The sequence below is a fragment of the Petaurus breviceps genome, unplaced genomic scaffold (genome assembly GCF_028583685.1).
Source record: "Petaurus breviceps papuanus isolate PSGF00001 unplaced genomic scaffold, PetGlider_PUasm1.0 126, whole genome shotgun sequence".
Taxonomy (NCBI): Eukaryota; Metazoa; Chordata; class Mammalia; order Diprotodontia; family Petauridae; genus Petaurus; species Petaurus breviceps.
Genome location: NW_027185655.1, coordinates 59,573,231 through 59,594,842, shown reverse-complemented (window position 1 = coordinate 59,594,842; position 21,612 = coordinate 59,573,231). Strand labels below are relative to the sequence as shown.

At 36.8% G+C, this 21,612-nt stretch overlaps 1 protein-coding gene across 1 annotated transcript in view; it reads left to right on the top strand.

The window, feature by feature from the left end:
* Positions 1–21,612, top strand: part of TENM3 (teneurin transmembrane protein 3) — a 3,497,142-nt gene that overhangs the window by 715,181 nt on the left and 2,760,349 nt on the right. The window contains exon 3 of the mRNA XM_069096576.1: positions 12,162–12,198. The gene's annotated coding sequence lies outside the window, so the exon portion shown is untranslated. The remainder of the gene's footprint in view (positions 1–12,161; positions 12,199–21,612) is intronic.

Below are 21,612 nucleotides of genomic sequence, written 5' to 3'. Positions count from 1 at the left end.
TTTTTAAATAAGCATTGGGGTTAAGTAACTTGCTCAAGGTTACAAGGCCAGGTGTTTCTGGGTGGGTGCTAAGTGTCTGAGCCCAGGATTTGATCTCCAGGTCATCCCAACACTGGGGTGAGTGCTCTTACTTGCTGTGCTACCTGGCTGCCCCAGCATTTTTTAATTTAATTAAATTTAACTTTTAATTAAATGGACACTGAACTACTCATATCAATGAAGGAGATTTTTTTTCAATCATACATTAGTCACCAATCATTTTTCCTTTCCCTTTAAAATAAATTACAAGAATTTTCCAGATAGAGGCTAAATTCTCCACATTCACTGTGATTCTTCTTATTCTTTCTTTCTTTTGCAGTGAGAAAAATGAGACTTTATACTAAAACTCTTGTGTTTCCTCACTTACAAAATATTTTGGATGCCAACTAGTTTTAGTCAAATAAATATTGAAAAGTTTGTCTACAAAAGTTACAGCACACAGACTGTGCAAGAATGTGAGACTTACAGTTGACTGTTTTTTTCTCTAAAAAGGTTGTGTTTCTGTTAAATTTAGATTAATATAATACTAAGAAAGTAAAAACATTATTTTAATTATATGATTTCCCCTTCTGGCCCGCCTCCCCAGCAGATGCTACTCATAAAGGGTTAGGCTTTCATCTTAGTGCACAGCTCTACTTAATATATTCATCTAGCTAAGAAGAAAGCTGCACAATCATATTATCATTGTGTAGATGCAGAGTACAATAAAAATAGCATTGAAAACAGTTCTCCATGTTGCTACTACTGACTCCATGTCAATTAGGCCTATCCATTTTAAACTTTGTGCAAGATTTATGAATTTTTGCAAAAAAGAAAGAAAATCAGGATCTTCTAAGTATTTCTATAAGGCTCCTTTTTTTGTTCATGTAGCATTTCTTTTTTTGTTCTGGCACAGTGGCAAGCAGAAGAAGCAGTATTCACATTCAAAGAAAAGCACCGATATTACCTTAAGAAATGGTTCTCATTTTGTGGGTTTTGAAATATCTAAGAGCCTATTAAGAGGAAAATTAGATTAGACTCTCTTCCCAGGCATATATAGGCATAAGAATGGACATCCCAGCTAATGTCCATGATTCATATATTCTGTTCCCAATAAAGACCTTTTGAGTATATCATTGGGAGATGCTATTTGGTGTTCTGGCTCTGGTCTTTACAAATTGATCAAAACATTTTTCCAATCCATTTCCATTTTATATTTCCTTCCTATGCTGTCTCTTGTGTACTTTTCTTAAATTTGTATGTATGTTCTCTTATTTAGCTATATTTACTAAGCTCAGGTATTAAGGAGAGGTGGGAGGATAGAGAGCAGATAATTCTGCTACTTTTAGATTTGGTAAACAACATTGTGTTCATCATAGAATAGTAGGACAGTAAATTAGAAGAAAATTTGAGGGTCATCTATTCTAGTATTTCCCAACATTTTTAAATACAAGAAAACCTTTTAACATTAGAGAAAAAAGTGAAATCCCAAATAGTATTTTTATGAATTATTTCATTAATCATAACAATATCTACTTCTGTTTAAAATAGTCAATGTGTTATAATGGTAATAGGAATTTGAAGATCTTCCCTGCCCCTTAATAAGCCTAAATTGAACTTGAGGACCTTCCCTGATTTGAAAATATACTCTGCCCCCTAATAAGCTAAATGTGGTCCCATGGAGCCTGTGACGGGAAACTTGTTTTTCAGGAAGGCATATACCTTTTGTTACTTTGTAGTCAAGTGGGTCTTGAGGATTGTGATGTTCTCTGACCTTAGAGAAGGTCACAATGCCTCTCTGAGGCAAGATTTTGCTTTGGGGCTCACTTATGGGAAAAGTTGGTGATTTGGCTAGATAGACTCTGGGCAGTAGTTGAGACCCCAGTTTTGAAAACCCAGATGTTGGTGCTCCTCTCTCTAGTAACTAACTGTATGTATGTGATGGTCAGACAGCTAGAAGCCCTGTCTGTTGGTCTGCTGAATTGTGTTATTTTTCTCTGTCTTTGTTTTTGTCTGCTTGTAATTTTTGTCTGTATTTTCTGAGGTTTCAGGGTGCTTTCCCCCCTGAACTAGGTAAATGACATATGTTTGATTAAACTAATATTGTTTGTTCATTTGTTTTTTTGCTTTTTGCTTTTTGGAGGGCAATTGGGGTTAAGTGACTTGCCCAAAGTCGCATAGCTAAGTAATCATTTCAAGTGTCTGAGGTCGGATTTGAACTGAGGTCCTCCTGACTCCAGTGTCAGTGCTCTATTCACTGCACCACCTAGCCGCCCCTAAAACTAATATCGTTAGTGCTTTTTTAGTTGCTTTCCTTTAGAAAAGCATTTGAAAGAACCTGGGCTAGCAGCCATCCTGGATATGCTAGGGTGCTTGGTACTATATGTGTCTCTTCATTTATTCTATGGACATTTTAAGCATCTACTGTATGCTAAAGGGCAATGGAGTTCAGTGGATAGAAATGTAACTACTAAGATCTGGGTTTTTAAATCCTGACTCAGATATATAAGTCCTGTGCCCCAGGGAAAGTCACTTAACTTCTTAGTTGGAGAGAAGGTGTTGATAAGAACTGGTAGAGGGAGTTTCCTTACTGGTTAGTTAGTAATAGTAATGAAACCACAAGCCCATCCCCTATTACAAGTCTAATTAGTGTCAAGGACTATGGAAGGTTTTAGGGATAATGCTTTAAAAATCGAACTGCCCCAGACTTCAAGGACCTTATAGCCTACTTCCTACTTAAGGATTAAGGGAGGGAAAGAGGGTGAGCAGGAGGACAGCACTTCCATGGATAAGCCAGTGTATGTGAGTGATGATGATGATGTGTGTGTGTGTGTGTGTGTGTGTGTGTGTGTGTGTGTGTGTGTGTATGTGTGAGTATGCAAATTTCCTAGGAGAGGTTATTAAGAATGGGGATAGGGGTAGAGAATCGGGAAAGACATTAGGTAGGATGTTGCATCTACTCTTAAGTCTTAAAGACATATTATATTCAGTCTACAGAAGGTTTGCTTCTTTAGATTTTGTAGTAACAACAACCAGATTTAAATAGCATTGTGAGGTTTATATATTATATTCTCATTTTATCATCATCATGCCCCAACCAGGGAAATTACCACACGCACACACACACACACACACACTTCAAGGCATGTGCTATTATTATCCCTATTTTATATCTGAGTAAATTAAGTTAAATAAATAATGACTTGCCCAGGGTCACAGAGGTAAATTTAACTTTTACTTTGTTTCCCCTTCCCATTCATTCTGTCTTATGCAGGATTTAAACTCAGGTCTTCCCGACACCAACATTCTATCTATTGTGCCATCTAGCCAGCTGTTTAATGAGTTGGAAACTTAGCAACAACTTCATCGTCTTATAGGCTTCTTTGACCATTGACAACTCCTCCCTGATATGTCCCAGCCCTTTCATTTAACATATGTTAACTTATATTTAGAAAATTAAATACCTAACAAACCCTATGATGCTTGTCATTTTATGCTTTCATTACATGCCCTTTCAGCCATTGTCTTTTCATGTCTTAGAGTCTCATCTTTTTTTTTTTTAATGTTGCTATTTGATGTTCCCACTCATACCTTAAGAAAAGCTACATGCCCCTGGACTGTGAGGCAATTCATATTATAAATATAACCCATAGAATTAATCAGTTTATTGGAATTTCAGTATCAAAGCAAACTGTTCTTTTACAGTTTTGTTTTTCAATACATTTTAATAATACTAAAGATTCATTTAATGAGAAAGATGAATTTCACCAATAGCTAACATTTAGAGTTACCAAAGAGCTTTATATGTATTTTTTGTTCTCATAAAATGTTTCAGATGGTTAGTCTATTATTGCCATTTTATAAATTAAAAAATAACACCAAGGTTTGACTTTTTTTAAATATCTCTTACATTTTACATCTTCAGGTCAGAACCATGATGCAATCCTTGCTTTTGTTTGAAATTCAGTGTTGTTCACTCAATTGGGGATGGAAATCTATCTTACCCAGAAAGGGGAGGGGGAGAGGGGAAAAGAAAGAGGGGATAATGGAAGGGAAGGAAGATTAGGGAAGGGGTGATCAGAAGCAAACAGTTTTGTGGGGGGCAGGTCAAGATAGAGAATGGAATAATGAAGGGAAGAACAAGATGAAGGGAAATGTGGTTAGTCTTTCACAACATGACTGTTATGGAAGTGTTTTGCATGGCTACACATGTATAACCTATATCAAACTGCTTGCTATCTCAATAAGGGAGGGGGAGAGGAAGGGAGGGAGAGAATGTGGAGCACAAAACTTTAAAAATGAATGTTAAAAATTATTTTTGCATGTAGCTGGGAAATAAGATGTACAGGCAATGGGGTATAGACATGTATCTTGCCCTACAGGAAAATGGAGGGAAAGGAATTGGGAGAAGGGGGAGGGGCGATAGAAGGGAGGGCAGATTGGAGGAAGGGGTGGTCAGGGTGCATGCTGTCCCAGGGTGGGGGGAGGGGAGAGATGGGAAGAAAATGTAGAATTCAAAATCTTGTGGAAGTGAATGTTTAAAACAGAAAATAAATTATTAAAGAAGAAAAGAAAGAAATTTGGTGTTGTTTCCATCACAACTCAAGCCAGTAGCTTCCATTCTATAAAGAAAGTTGCTGTGTGAGCAAAACTGGATGAATTTCTCATATGTATATAATATGTAAATATATGCATACATGTATGTATATATGTATGCATGCATGTGTATATATATATTTTTCATATTCTTGCTAATGTACAGATCTGACTGTAATGCCAAGCAAAGGCAACTTTCCAAAGATCAAAATACCTGCATAGCTGCTCTCCATTTTATTCAGTGACAAATTAAGAACAGAGAAAATCAAAATATAACATAATTCAAAATACAGCATTCACCAAGTGTAATTCAATAATTCCTAAGTACTACTCCACCCCTGGACATTACATTCATTTAGTCAATCACAAAGCCTGTCTTCTCAAATGGAGATCAGTTTCCAATCATAAGCAAACTACATTCATTTGGTTAGTACCAGAGCACAAAAAATGTCAAAAGTTTCCCACCCTTGGATCACATCTGAAAAGGCCATCTACCCCAGAGTTACAACAAGCTTAAGCACAGCATTTAATACCCAAAGAGAGGTCTTTTCTTCATCTTGACACAAGGCAAGTTCTCAGCTATCTTTGTTCCTGGGGAGACAAAGCTTAGCAAGGCCACAAGATACATTGCCAGTGTCCTGTTAATTCATTCTCTGTCTGCAGAACAGTCCTAGGACACCTGAACCCATTAGCAAAACCCTCTTCAGGATTTCTGTAAACATACAACAAGAAAATCCTTCTTCGGGGCTTCTGAACCAACAGCAAGGTTCAAGAACCTCTGCAACAACAGGACTGTCCTTCACCAGTGGACGAATCTGGCAAAATAACATCAAAACAGAAAGACAATGTACCAGCATAATAGCCATGTATCCTCAGTCCTTGGCATCTCTGGGTGGCAGCTGTCAAAAGTCCTGGGCAGTTCGAACTGGCCCTCAGCAATCCTCTCCATTTCTCTGCCTCTACGATGATGCTTCCAAAAAATTCTTCTGCCTTTCTCTCTGCTGGTCCCTTTTGAAATTCACGTCACCAGCTCCTTCCAGTTTAGCCCTCTCTTTTCATGTCAACAAGTCCATCCTGCAAGTGGGATTCACAAGCTCTGGGTTTTAACACAATCAGTCCAAAAACCAAACCAATACACGGGGATCTTTAAATTCCATTACTAGTACACTGACAATTTCACTACCCTGGTAGAGAACATTTTCAGTTGTTTCCCAATGCTCAAGGAACAAAATTGAACTCCTTAGGTTTACGTTCAATGTCTTCCACAGTCTTCCAACCTAACAGTGCATGTTTATTTCTCACCTCTCCTCTATACAAGAAATATAACCTGGCAAAGTAGCTGATTGCCGGAGCTGGAGTAGTGAAGACTTGGATTCAAATTCTGCCTCTGTCACTTCCTTTTGGTGTGTCTGTAGTCAAATCATATATGGTCCCCCAAGTCTATTTTCTTATCTGTAGAATGTGCAGGTAATAATATACACATCTCACAGTTGTGAGAATCAAATGCTATTATATAAAAAGTGTTTTGCAGACCTTAAAATGACTGTAAATGTCAACTGCCCCCCCTCTGATTTGTACTCTTTTGCCCTCTTCTATTTCTGCATGTTTTCCTCCTATGACTAGAATGAGCACCTGACTCATTTTTAACCCTAGAAAATCACTCCTTCTTTCAAGGTCTAAAGTACCATCTCCTCCAAATCAGTCCACCTCAAAGTCATCACTCCCTTAAATATATCGGTGTGCCCTAGACTGACTGCTCTTGGGACCTGAATCCATCTTTAGCAGAAAGCAATATAAGAATCATCCTGGCTAAGGCAAAGTGTTGACTCACCACTGAGATCTTGCTTTTTATTACTTCCCTGTTTTTGGTATATATTTTTAACTAGGGATCACCAATATCTGTGTCACTGACATTGACTATTAGTTATCCTGCTTAATTTTACACAGAAATCTAATTCAGTGGGCCTGAGGGTGACTCTATTTGCCTGGAATAAATTATGCAGTCTTTCAGAAAAGTACTTTTACAATTTTTATTTTATTATATTTTCGCTTTTGTTGCTTAGTTCCAATTTGAAGTTATTGTGTACACAGAAAGATGCATGTTGGTTCATTAATTCAACCAATATTAATTTAATGCCTATATTAAGGAAAATATTGTATTAGTAATCATGAACTCATGAAGTCTCAAGGGTATTTGAGATTATCTGATGGTAACCTGATGTTGAGAGCTTAGAAGTTAAAGGACAAGTGTGCTATCCATGTTTATAATAAAATCTCAGCCATCAGGTAGTTTCTGGATAGGTAAAGCTGTTTGTCAGATAACTTGAGCTTTATACTGGTGAGATATAACTACATGCAGTACATAATATCAGTATAAGTAAATGCAATAAATATTACTTAATAATGATTAAATCATTAAAGAGAAAGCATTTGAGTTTGAGTAAATGCCCTAGCCAAAGGTAATTAATAAATACTTAATTGATTAATTTTATTAGATTTTTTTCTATATTCAAATTAATGTGACTTTTTCCATCTAAATGAAACTTTACAAAAAAATCTGCAAGTTGACTTATTGTTTTATGCAATACACAATTAAACATGTCTCTTCCCTTCACTAACTTTACTGATAAGTAATGTTTCTGTTCTCTGTGAGGCATGATGAATTCATTTCCATCCCTTGTTAAAATTCAAGCATTCAAATGAATAAACTAACATGTCTCTACATACCAGAGTGGGGAAAGATAGAAACCTAGAAAATAAATTACCCTAACAATTTATTTTGGCAGAATCATGGCCCATTTCCAGCAAAGAGCAAAATCGACATTATATGACATGCTCTCAACTCAAATAATCTTTTAAGTTTTGGCGATGATTAACAATCCAAATAAATCAGGGTGTACACAATTTAAGGGTATAAGGATAATTAAAGCAAAGCATCCATTTCCCCTTTATATCAAAATGAATGTTTTTTTTTGAATTTAGATCTTCAAAGAACCTTGTTAATTTTCAACAAAGGCTTTAGACTCAATATATTCAAGGGCAGTGGATTCACATAACAGCCATGAAATGCACAAATAAAAATTTACATTAAAAGAACATTAGAGGCTTGACTGGAACCAAAAGAAATGAAAAAATAATTCAGATTCAAATGTTTCATGCCATCTGTTCCCTGTTCATGCTTCATATCCAGTGTCATCCACCATAGTTGAAGTAGACATGGTTTTTGGTCCTCAAATTAACTGGGATCAATATGGAATATTAGGACAGAAGCATAGGCTCTTCCCGATCATGCCATGCAACAAGATAGTTGATTAAATATAGATCCACATGCTATAATAGATAGAATAGCATTTTACGAAACAGGAAGTCTGTGCCCTTGGGCGTCTCTGCCAGGTAGTAGCCATTAGACCTTGGACAAAGAATTTCATTTCTCAAGACCTCTATTTGATAATAAATTGAATGTGTCAAATGGTTGACATGATTTCTAAGTCTCTCCTCTTTCAATATCAACTCTGAACTTCTGGGTATTAGAAGACTTTGGTGTATCAGAGCAGGCTAATTATATGAACATGCAGTGAATCTCTCTTAAGAGATGTTAGTGATAAAATCTGATTTTTATAGTACTTAAGCTGAGTGATAAGAGATTATTTTGAAAATGTGAAGAAATATTGATGCTTTAAACTGCAGTCAGTGGGCATCACAGATCAAGCCAGAAAACAAAACAAAACAAAACAAAAAAACAACAATGGATTGTGAGACAGTGGTCCCAAACTCAAATTCCAGCTTTCCTACTTACTACACCTATGACATTGGGGAAAGTCACCAAATCTTTCTGGGTCTCAGTTTCTTGAATTATAAAATAAAGAGTTTAGACCAAATGACTTCTAAGAGCCTGTCTATTTAATCTATGACTCTCTAATTATTGATAAAAGTAGAAACTTCATGCGTGTGTTAGTGCGTACAGCTACCGTTACACCTAAATTTAGAGAATAATAATAGGAGTAAAGTATTAGAAATAAGAAACTGTTGAAACATTTTTAACCAGAAATCAGGAATGTCTACACTTATTTAATATGGTACTAAAGGTCTCTAGATTTTGAATCAGGAGACATAAGTTCAAATCTTTGGTCTGACACATTAACTTTTGCTTTCTGAGCCTTAGTTTCCTCATCTAAAAAGAAATGGAGTTGAACTAGATGACCTTTCCCATATTTTTGAGCTCTAAATCTATTATCTTCATGGATATAATTTGAAGAATACTCCTTATTCAAAATCAAATTGAGTTTTCTCAAATGCTTTGGTTGAAAAGAGACAAGCAAGGGTGGCTAGGTGGCACAGTGAATAGAGCACCAGCCTTGGAATCAGGAGGACCTGAGTTCAAATCGGCATCAGACACTTAACACTTACTAGCTGTGTGACCTTGGACAAGACACTTAACACCAATTTTCCTCCCTTTCCCCCAGCAAAAAGAAAAAAAAAAAAACAGCTAAGAATTACATTTTTGAAAGAGATCATCATGCCAGAGGGTAAAAGTTTCTTTCTGCCATTAAAATTTCAAAATGGATGTATTCCTCAGTCACTACTGGTTAATTAGAATTAAATTTTAGTACTTTCTTTGCTCTCAGTCACCACAATTTTTTATAATTTCTCTGGTACTTTTCAAATTTCAGCTACTAATCTTTTAGATAGTAAGGAAATAAAGAAAGGAAAGCATCAGACTCTAAGTATAGATGATGCATATTAGATGAAAGGTGAACAGCATGGCTCTAATGTGAAGAAGAATAGGGCAAAATACCAATTGAGAATATGACTGTGATAACTGGTCATTGTGTAGTTATCATAGGACTGACAGGAATTTCTTATTTTTTGTCCACAATCAAAAATTCATGAAAGTGCAAGTCATCCCACAAATTTCTCAATCACTCTCTGAGTTGGCTATCTCTTGCAATATATAAACTTTTATTTTAAAACATTCTCCAAAACTCAGATGAAAAGTGTTAACATTGACTAGTAGTTCTAGTTGGGAGAGTAGCTTGGGAAAAACATAGCATTTGTTACTTAAATTTAGTGAACTTTTAAAGGCTTCTGTAATGGCCTGACCTTATAAAGAGGTACGTGTTTTGAGGAGTACTGAACAGACCCTTCTGTGTGCAGGACGACCTTCTCTGACCAATGGAAAATTAAAAATTTAAAGTTAGAGATTAACTTCTTTACATTAAAATGAACCTTCACCTTGTCATAGTGTAATGGGAATGTAAATTTTTAAGATCTTCCCTGCCCCTAGGCTAAAGTGCACCTGGAGCCTGGGGTGGGCGACTTGTTTTTCAGTAGATACTTCTTGATTGGCCCGTGAGTCAATAAGGTTGTTGCATTCTCTGAGCCAGAAGAAGGCTATATAAGCCCTGCTGTGTAGCTTTGTTTTGGGGCTCACTTTGAGAAGTGTTCTGTGATTTGATATGGATTTTGGGAAGCCGTTGTCCAGAGTGCCCCCCCCCCCCAGGGCTTTGAAACCCAGATGTTGTTTGGTATGGATGTAATGGTTGGACAGTTTGGAAATCTGTCTACTTGATCTGTTTTTTTCTTGATAATTCTGTCTGTATATTTTTAAGTTCTGGGTGCTGACCTTTTCCCCCTGAACTAGGTAAATGACACATATCTGACTGATTAAAGTAAGCTTGTTAACCCATTTTGAGTTGCTTTCCTTTATCAAAGCAGATCTTAAGAACCTGTGTTGGCAGCTACCCTGAGGAGGCTTGCGGTGCTTGCTGCTACACATAGTCTTTTATAGTTTTTCCCTACATATTCCTTCTCCCTCATTCCCTTTCTCTTTTCTCTCACCTTCCCTCTCCTCCCTCTTCCTTTGCTCTCTCTTTTCCTTCTCTTCCTCCCTTATTGTTTTCCTCTCTCCTCATCTCCTGCTTTCTCTTCCTTTCATTATAAAGTAAGATTTTGGGGCAGAGAAGGGAGGGACAAATTATTTATCCTTGAAAATGAAGGTGGTATAAAAAACAAAAAAAAATCATCAATATTTTAAAGTAAATATTAATCCAATCAGTGTACAAATACCTCTTTTGGGGAGAAATAAGAAGGTACTAATGCCTTATCACAAATTGATTTATGATACTTTTTAATAACATATAGGAAAATAACTTTGGGTATATGAGCATTCTATGTGGAGGTAGAAGATTTGGGTTTGATTCCTGCACTTGTTCTTATCATTATAATTGCCCTGTATGACTCTGGGCAAATTACTTTCTCTCATTGTGTCTGACTGTATGACCCTATATATGGAATAACCAGAAAATAGATCAATAACTAAAGAGAGAAGTCCAGGAAGTTTTTTTTTTAAATGAACCCAATACAGCATGTAGAGATTATTATCATTGGCTGAAAACTATTACTGAGGAGATCTTGAGGAATACAATGTTACTTTACTAAGCCTGCTTTTGACCCTTATAACTCCTTCACAGCCACAACTGTTGATAACTCAGAGAATCAATGAATGAAGGAGGTTAGTAAGAAGAAACACTACCATTTTTCTAAGTCCTGACAATTTATTACCATAATGAACGTGGATGAATTTATGCTGTGCTCTATTTCTATTTACAGATTAATAACCAAATGGAGTGCATTTAAGACAGACTTATGCATTACTTGTTTCAAATGCACAGTAATATATCTTCCAAAGTTTGTTGTTTAGCCAATAAAGTCTGATGAGATACAATCAAGTGAAGGTTAACATTTCTGATCTATGTGAGTGTTATTTGCATAATGAACACATATCGTCTTGAACATGTGTGGGTGTTTTCTTTTTCTCACCTTTCTTATGTTGCCACTGTAAAAGGAATAAGGTCATGAGACCTTCTTCAGATACTTATGTTGTTCAGGGGCATCACCCTTGTTGGTGATAGGAAGAAAATATGGCAGTGATGCAATAGAGTTTGTTAGAATTAAAATTTATGGGCCTGTTATAGGAAATCATGCTTTCACTCTATAGTATCTCAGTGCTATTTGTGATGCATTGTAAATAAAAACCCCTCAGTGATGACTTGAATGTAGTTCAGAGAAAGAATACAATCAGCACTATAAATAATGCTCTATTGGAATGGACTACATCTCACATTAATAACTTTCACCTGGAGACATTGCATTTTTCATTAGAAAAGAAATCTACTCTGACACCTCACCCTTAAATTTTCTTGCAGAAACGTTCATCCATGTGATTCTTATTCAACTGTGTGAGTGAATTGTACTCACACCTGTCCACATAACCTGGGGAAGATGCTCTGGAAAATCTGTTTTTGCTGCTGTTCATGAAACTCATTAGCTTTCATGGTTTCTAGGCACATTCAGTGAAGAGAGAAGCATTCAATTATTGTAATCAAACAGCTTATTTTCATTTTTGGCCTTAAAATGAGAAAATTTAAGAAAAATTTTTAAAGTATCCTAAAGTTCCACTAAGCAGCATAATACATTGTATTTTTTTTTTTTTTTTTTTTTTTGCTATTTAAGGATTAGAAATAACTGGCTTGTTTTATTTTTAACAGGTAAATTGCTGCTAGAAGTGTGACATTCTTTCCCAAGGTAAGCAAATTTTTAGGTAAATTATATTGAAAATTATCATGGCTTCTGATTTATTGCTTTGAAAAGACTATTAATGTTAAAGTCAAAGAGGCTGACAGTTCTGTTGTTTGAAACTGGGGATATGTCACGTTAATTACCTTAAGCTCTAGTTTAATGTTCATGGAACTGACATTAAAATATATAGGACCAACTGACACATTTTTCTTTTGACCAAGAATAACTAATTAACTCGGTGGTTTCAAAACTACCTGATGAACAGAAGATATAAAGAGTAAAATCCTCTCTGATCATGCTGTTGGTGGTTCAGGATCAAATACATTCTAAAGGAAATTATCAGCAATGTATTACTATTTTTTTAAAATTTTATTTCTATTTTTCCAACCTTTGAAATGTATGGGAGTGAACCTCTATTCTAACAGTGGGGTTCTTGGTCATGTCAGAAAATGATAAGCTGGGAGGTGAAAGTTTTACATCTTCATGATCTTACATAGGGTGTAATTTCTCTATTCTAGAACAGTCTTTGTATTTCTTAAATGTTTGTATAGTTTCCATGAATGGAATCATTGATTGCCATCACAGCGGGAGAATATTTGTACTGATGAAATTTGGGAAAGGTTTGCAAGTGTTCTGATGGTTTAAACAAAGTGTTTTATGCATCCTTTTATGTACCAAGAAATGACCAGCCAACAAATTCATTTTATCAGCTTGGTGTTCCTATAGTAGCTATGGAGGTAGTAAAACAAATGAAGTCATTGTCCTTCACTCCACCCTTGGCATAAAATGTCCTGCTCTCTGGGAGTGGGAGGGGAAGGGGTGAGTGGGAGTTGAAAGGCTTCTATGGATCTATTCAAGGGAAACTATTTAGTACTTTGTATGGCAGAAATCAAATAAAGCTGTGGATGACAACACTAGTCTGTCTTTAAACCTTGTTTAGCTCTATGAAATGGCATGCAATGGTTACTGATTTTATTTTGTTCGATTGACCATTGTAACATCAGCACTTAATATATTTTTACCAATCTTAGATTTAGTTGATGACTATGCATGACATAAGTTATTTTATTGGGATATTAACTTAATTTCTTGAATAGGCTGATATGATTAGTAGGAATTCAAGACAGAACTGGTGTGAGAGGGATTTGATATTCATATTTTATGAGGGCAGCTAAGTCCCAAGTAGTATACAACTAATCCTGTTTGTAGATATTTGAATTTGCACTATCTGGAGTTATAATTATGTAAAATATGTTTGTTGGTGCCATCCTAAAGGAAATATGCAGTGAGATTTGAATGATGTGGCCATTTTATGGGATTCAGCTTCCACATTAACCAGGACCTAATGGTTTAAAGGACTAGTTCCTGGGGCAGCAAGGTGTCACAGTGAATAGAGCACCAGCCCTGGAGTCAAGAGGACCTGAGTTCAAATCCGGCCTCAGACACTTAATACTTACTAGCCGTGTGATCTTGGGCAAGTCATTTAACTCCAATTGTCCTGTCTTCCCCCTCCAAAAAAATAAAGGACAAGATCCTAATCTAAGACAATAGTCTATGTGAAGTAGGAGTTTAGCAGTCTTAACAATGATAGCATCAATTTAATCCTTATACCATCCCTGTTAGGTAGATGTTATTATTAGCTCATTTCACTGGAACTTGAAGTTGAGGTCTCACTGGATTTAGAGATTTAAAGGCACCTAGAGATCACCTAGTCCAGTCCACTTTTTTTGTACAAAACAGTGAGATCCAGAGACTTTCACATTCAAAGGTCACAGTGCAGAGAGGTTGAGATTCAAACTCAGATTGAATGAAATCCAGAGCTTCTCCTAGATCACATTCTAAACTAGATGGTATGGTTCTTGAGTAGTCCTCAGTTTAAACTCTACCTCTGATACATCATTCATAACCTTTGGCCTTAACTGTCCTGGACCTAAGTTTCCATGTTGATATTTAAGAGGATTGGGCTTATGAGGTTGTTGCTATTTCAATTATACTTGTATCATCTTTGTTCCATATAACTAGTAATAGTCCAGCTTTAATTCAAGACCATCCTATTATTAGATTATAGCTATATGGACATAGATGTTCTCAGGAAAAGGTGTTGCTCATTTGTATTGGTGAATGTTCACATATAAAAATGGTCTCTGAGCCTATCAAAATGATCAACTGTGCTTGTATTTACTCTTTTGATCTCAATATTTTAAAAAAATTTTAAACAGTTATGTCCCTACACATATTTTCTACTTCCTTTACTCCCTCTCTCTTTCCTTTTATCCTACCAGATCAGTTTCTCTCCTGTTTCTTGATTGCTACCTATGTAATCTCATTATTCTACACTTTTCAATTTCTTTGGATGTTTAAATCCATAATAATAACAAGGAGAGGTACTGTTGTAGCATAGATAGAAACTGAGTTCATTGGAGGTAGATTGATCAGAAGCCAAACTCTGGTTCTGAAATATACTAGCTGAGTGACTTTACTCAGTCAGTTAACCTCTCAGTGTCCCAGAAAATTCTTTCTTAGGCTGTAAGTTTTAAGAGTTGCAGATCCCTATTGATAGACAAGTTTTTTTCCAATATGAACTCTCAATACTTGAAATTACAGGCCTAGAACAACAATAAGAAGACTCTGAGAAAACTAGATGAGTTTTATGGAAAGTCAATTCAATCTGAACCTCAACTTATTCCTATATACCATGTCTCATTCTTCTTCTGACTCCAGGTCTATGATGCTTTGTTGTACTCTAGGTCTATTTTTATAGTCTATATTTAATCATCTTGTATTTGTTCAATTGCAAAGCTATCTCCACATCTAAGAAGTCCTGAAGCCTTGTTGAATCTATCCCCCAAAACTCTCTCACATCCATCTCCTTCATTTCTACTATTACATTTTCATTCGTGATCTATGGATTTCTTGCCAGGATGATTTCCTAAGTTTTATTATTTAGTGTCCCCATTTCTTTTCAGTAACAAGTGGTCTTGGTTCTAGCTAGATGAATAAATATGGGGTTGCTTTAGATTTTGAAAAAAATAAAAGGAAAGAAGAGATCCGCTTGTAAGTGATAAAGTGAACATAGGTATGTATGTATCTGTATGTATATAACCTTACAGAGGATTCTCTTTTTTTTAATAGTGGAACTTAGATAGGTGACCTTGTTGAAGTCTATAACAAGTAATAAAGGATGTAGAGAATCTGTGGAAGTATGTCACATCCTGACAGATATTATTAACTAACTTGTGGTAACTAAGGAGATAATGATAGTATATTTCTCCAAGAAATCTTACACTGACTTTGAAATATCATCCAAGCAACATTAATATTAGATATCTGAAAATCTATTTTCTTTATAGATACTGTGTTTTCAAATTATTTAGATGTATTTTAAAAGTGTTCTAGAATATCGACATGTTTCAGATATTGTTTAACTAAAGAAAATAATCCTATATTATTTTGCAAAATCCCTTGCTAAAATCTGTTCCTCTTAAACTCATGAATATAACAATCTCAATCTATGGGCTTGTTATCCTATCATGCAACCAGTAGAAAAAATCTTTTCAGAACAATCTAAGAAAATTTGAATTTTTTTTCTTATTAATGTAGTATAGCGAACTCTCTATTTATTTAGTAACAAATTGGAGCAAAATATTCACAGAAAACAAAGTACAGCATTCAGAATGTTATAACTTCACAACTTATCATGAAAATGGCCACGTAGTTTTCACCAAAGTGGTATTACAGTTTTATGCAAAGTACATTCATTTAGTCAATCACTAAGTCCTTAATTCAATCACAAAGTTCAAAAGACAAAGGCCATCCACCCTAAGTCACAAGTAAGTTATCATTTCATCAGTCCCTACTCAGTACCCACAGAGAGGTCTTTTCATCTTGATTTGAGGCAGACTCTTAGTTTCCATGGTTCTGCTTCCATGGTCTCAGCTCCTGCCCAAATCCACCAAACTGTCACCTGGGTTCAAAAGCAAACAGCTCCCAGTTCCTTGTCTAGTTCTCTGTGCAGTTCCTGTTCCATACTGAAGCTCACAGTGTCCAGTCCACCTCAAGTTCTTCACAGTTTCTCTTCTAGGGAAGACAAAGCTTAACAGAGCCCCAGACAAAGTACCAACATCATAGTCATGCTTCCTCTGGCAGCTCCAGCTGGTCTTCGAAGTCTCTGGCAGGTCCAACTGGCCTTCCCAAGTCTTCAGCAGTTCTGGCTGGCCTCCCATTCTCAAAATCAAAATTACTTTCTCCCGTTCTCAAAATCAAAATCACTTAGTAGCAGCCCAGCCTTCAGATGCTCACTGAGAGAAGTTCTCTCTCTGTCTCTGTCTCTGTCTCTCTGTTTCTTTCTCTCTCTTTGTCTCTCTGTCTCTCTGTCTTTCTCTCTGTCTCTCTGTCTCTGTCTCTCTGTCTGTCTTTCTCTGTCTTTCTCTGTCTGTCTCTGTCTGTCTCTCTGTCTCTGTCTCTGTCTCTGTTTCTGTCTCTCTCTCTGTCTCTGTCTCTCTCTGTGTGTGTGTCTCTCTCTCTGTCTCTGTCTCTCTATGTCTCTGTCTCTCTCTGTCTCTGTGTCTGTCTGTCTGTCTGTCTCTCTCTCTCTCTCTCTCTCTCTCTCTGTCTCTCTGTCTCTGTCTCTGTCTCCCAGGCAGTAGTTGCTCTGCCTCCACGATGCTTGCCTCCAGACATTCTGGCTCTCCCAGCTGGGGCTTATCCTTATATATGGTATTAGCTCCTCCCTGTTCAGCCCCTTCCAGTTACATCAGCAGCAGGGGTTCATACCTTCTGTTTCTTAACAGTGGCTTGATATGATCAATTCGATACTAAGTGCTAAGTACCTGTCAGCTTGCCAATACAAAGAGATCTTCAAATTTCATTACTATTATGCACACATGGAAAACTAATGTAGTATGTAACTTTCCCTCATTAATCTTTTCTTCAATATTTCTAGAGTGAAGTGATCCAAACCATTGTATCCACCCTGCACTTTCAGAGTGACTGAACTGCTAGTTTTTCCTTAATTTTGGCTTCCTGCCTTTTTTTTTTTATTCCACTGCAGGCTAATGTGGTGGATTAAAGTTTGAAACTGAGTCATTTCTCTATTCTTGGGCACAGAGCAACATAGCTTTGTGTAGCACCAATGCGATATTTACAGCACCCGCGATCGTGATAAAGAACGTAACTATAAGTATCGCATGACTTTTGATCGCAAAATGTACCAAATTCTACCAATAGAGGATAGAACTGAAGCCTTTATTTAGACACCAGAAAAATGAACCGCAAAACCAGTAAGCCGATTCCATCATAGTACCAAGGATATTCAGAAGCTATAAAAGTGCTGAGAGCCACAACATCCTTCAGCCTTCCCACAAACCAAAGCAAGAGCAATATTTACTCACAAACCTCTCTATCTCCTTGCCTGAGCTTCTCTCTCCCCCATCATCTGGCTATCTCTGACTCCCATCTTCCTGTGGGCTCTGTTTCCCTTCACCAAACTCCTCCCACCACAGGCTCCATGTTATTACATTTAGTCTATTGGGGGCCAGAGTTTATTTTCAAAGCAGGGAAGGTCTTCAAAGTCCCCCCTAAGTCTATTCAGGGGCAGGGAAGATCTTCAAATTCCCATGCCTCTTCCACTCTGTTACAGGAAATTGTTCCACTTCTGCTCCCTTGTAACTCCCAGCTACTCCCCTCTGCTCTTGTTGTGGCCTAGACCTGTGAGTAAGAACTGGGTAATGGTTAACAGTGGTGTCAGATAACATGCATTCCTGCTCCTACTGCTAATACAAGAATCCCACAGGATTTCTTTCTGCCAGGAATTCAGTCTCCTTGCTATCCCTGGGTGCTGGACTGCTCTCTGCTGCTGATGCCAAAACCCACTGATAATTCTGTCATTTGAAGCTCTGCCACTGCCACCTTGTACTCATGGCTTCCTCCCACCCAAGTAACCACAGATTTTGCTGTCTGTATTCCTAAGCTACCTTGAGATGGGGGAAAAAATGACCCACTGTAGCTTTTTCTCAGCTTTCCTGGTACTGGTTTGATGATCTCCATTGTGGTGATGGTGATGAAAGAACTAAGACAAAACTACTAGCTCTAAGGCTGCCATCTTGATTCTGCTCCCACGTTTTAGATATTCAAATGACTTAGCCTCATCTCTAAATTGTCTAAACATTCACTAGTCACTTTTAAAATAAAACAAAACAGCTCATCCTCTGAACTACTTTTTTTCTGTCAATGACACTTTTATTCTTGTTTTGTAAGGAGTTCCCACCCCCAATACTCCCTAATCTCAGCTTTAATAAGTTCTATTTGATCGTGAATAAATAATATGTGCATATATGAATGTGTAATATTTATATATTATGTAGTATTTAATTATATAAGCATATATGTATGGGTAAAATATAGAGGTGTAAATATATTGATGACACAGTGTACTAAGTCCTGTGGATGTAAATACAAAAGTGAGAGAATTTCTACCTTCTAGGAACTTCTATTCAAAAACAACGTATATATGGCGATGGTAACAAGGGAAGAGAGATCCTGGGAAGTGAACGTGATGATGCATTAAACAGTCAATTCCCATGGTTTTTGTTATTGCTGTTGTTGTTGTTTTGGGTTTTTAAATATTTTTTTTCTTTTTTTCTGAATTAATGGCAGTATTTTATTGGTGATATTTATTTCCTTACTGAGTCTAGCTTGAAGTAAAAAATTAAAGTAAAGAAAGTTTGAGAGAAAGGGTATATATTTGGCTAGAGCACTAAAGTCAAGATAAAGTAGACAGCTGAATTGCATGTGAGGCGTGATCTGGTCTGGGTCTAGCTTTTATAATATGCTGCTTGAGATTTTACCTACTGACCAATAAAAAAAAAGGCCTAGCCTTTGGGGGCTGTTGCAAATCCAAATTTATTTTCACCTAGGAATTCAGGACATTTATTCTCCTTTTCTTATCTAGAAATGTTCATGTTGATGGAACAAATAAGAATAGCATCATGTCAGACACCAACATATCAGATGCAGGTTGCTAGTAGGCCTTTATAGTCTTGAATATAGTTTCAATTAGAAAGCAGAGAATTCCAAGTTTTATTTACATTTTCAGATGAATTAATTTCTAGAGATCCACATTTGCATTTAATTTTTCAAAGTATCAATATAATAATTATAGGGAAAGAGTAGACCTTAGGAAGCACCTGGCACATGCCTTTCATTTTACAGATAAGAAAACTGAACACTGGAAGATTAAATGTCTTGCCTAGGGATGAATGTTCTTTCTGCCATTCCACACTGTATTCTTTTATTTAACCTTTCCTTCACATTCTCATTGCTATCACAATTAGTCAGACCCTTATCACCTCGAACCTAAATGCTTAAAATAGACTCAACTCCCATGTTGACTACTTGATTCATTTGTTACAGCACCACAACCTTAGTAATCAATGATTAAATGATCCTGTACAATTCACTGAGAAAGATGCAATATGCAGATATTTCTGTACATCCATAAGGATTTTGTTTGTAAATCATTTAAAAAATGTGATCATCTGTGTCCATTCTTTCAGAGAGGATCTCAAACGGGGCCAGAGATTCAACATTATGTGGAGAATGACTAGATCCCTGTATGAGAATTAGAAAAAAAAAGTAGTTTCCATTTGTCTTCAGACATGTCTATCAGCTTAGCTTGGTCAATAATGGGGAAAGAGGAATAGACACAATTGAGAGAGAATATCAGACAGAGATAATGAATCTGAGAGACAGAAAGGTAAAAGGGACAGAGCCTGAGACATAGAAGCAGAGCTCTATTTATTATCTCTGTATACAAAGATGATGACGGAGACAGAATGACAAAAGTCAGACAGAGGTGAGATCATGATATAAAGTAATAAGTAGCCTTAAAATAAGTTAGTGGGAGGGGATTCAGAGGAAAGCTACAACAGACTAAGCAGGAAGGGCTCTTCTCGGGTCACTTAGTCATGACAAAGTATCCACTGGAAGAAATTGACTTTGAGAACTGTGAATGACGGGTCAGATCTTTGACTCCCTTGCCTTGAAAGTTACTTTTGGGGCAAATAAAGGAAGAGATCTTCCTCATCAGAGTTTGACATGGAAGAATGAGAGCAGAAAATTCTTTTTGCCACAGGCAGGAGGCACTCTTATAGTATCCTAAAAATAATGAAGGAAAGCACTCTACTAAAGGGAGTGATATAGTCAAGCCTCAAGTTCCCAGTGGGGGTTAATGAAATCCACAGCAAAGTATCCAAAATCAAGAAGACTAAGACCAGCAAGGTAGGCAAGCTGGAGGGCAAAGAGGCTGAGGGTTCTGTTACTGTATCTGAGAACCAGTCTTAAACTAGGAGATTCTTTACAACTTGAGACACTTGATCTTTGCACGTCTTATTTTATTTCCTGCACTGTCAGGGAAAGTTCCTTTGAGTTGCTTTGTTCTACTTGAAAATGCTTGTTATACCTGGAGCTCTAAAACAAGGCTCAAGGTTCGCGTGGCACAGTCTTAGGCACTGTATAGGTCTAGGGTTAGAAGGAGAATTAGATGTCATCTAGACAACCCCTTTATTTGACAAAAGAAGAATTAGGTACCTAGAGAAATTAACTTAATCCCTTATGGTTGCACATGTAGTAAGTGCAGATCTGGTGTTTGTATTCAGATATTCCAACTTCAAATTCAATACTCTTTCCATTGTACCATGCTATCTATCTCAGTTTGATCAAAGACGAGTTTTATACCCTTAGCTATTGCAGGAAAACCTCAAAACAGTTTTCCTTTGTATGTAAGCCACCATACAGGTGACAAGTTTAAGCCCAACTCACTGAAGAGGTAACAAGTAAACGTACAATTCACAAGTGTAGGCCTCCTGGGGAAAGGAAAATACAGACACATGGCATATTTTTTCTGCTCACACTCCTATCAGTAAACCATAAAAAAGCACAGCCACATTGGTAGAGTCTACAAAACCTAAACAGTGCAGCAATTGTTTTTTTTTTTTCCCCTATAGGGAATGTGAATGTGAATCTGTAGGGAAACAAATGAATTTGGCAAAAAGGTGCCACAATTGCAACCAGTCTAATTAACTTTTACCAAGAGTCTCTCATCCTGTTCCTTAAAATCCTCAACATATTGTCTCACCAAACACACACACAGACACACACACACAGACACACACACACACCCCTTCCAGCACTACATACATACAACCACACAAATAGCAGTGCAAGGCAATTTAGCCATAACCAGCTCAGCAGTTTCTAGTTAACTATAGCACTCATTGAATTAGCTCAATAATGTTCTTCACCACTAAGCTTTATTTATGGTGCTGACTACCTAAGACGTCCACGTGCTATAATATCAGGGAATAAGGAAAGAGGTGTGGGACAGAGGAAACTGTCTTTCCCCATCAGAAAGACTGAAGAGGC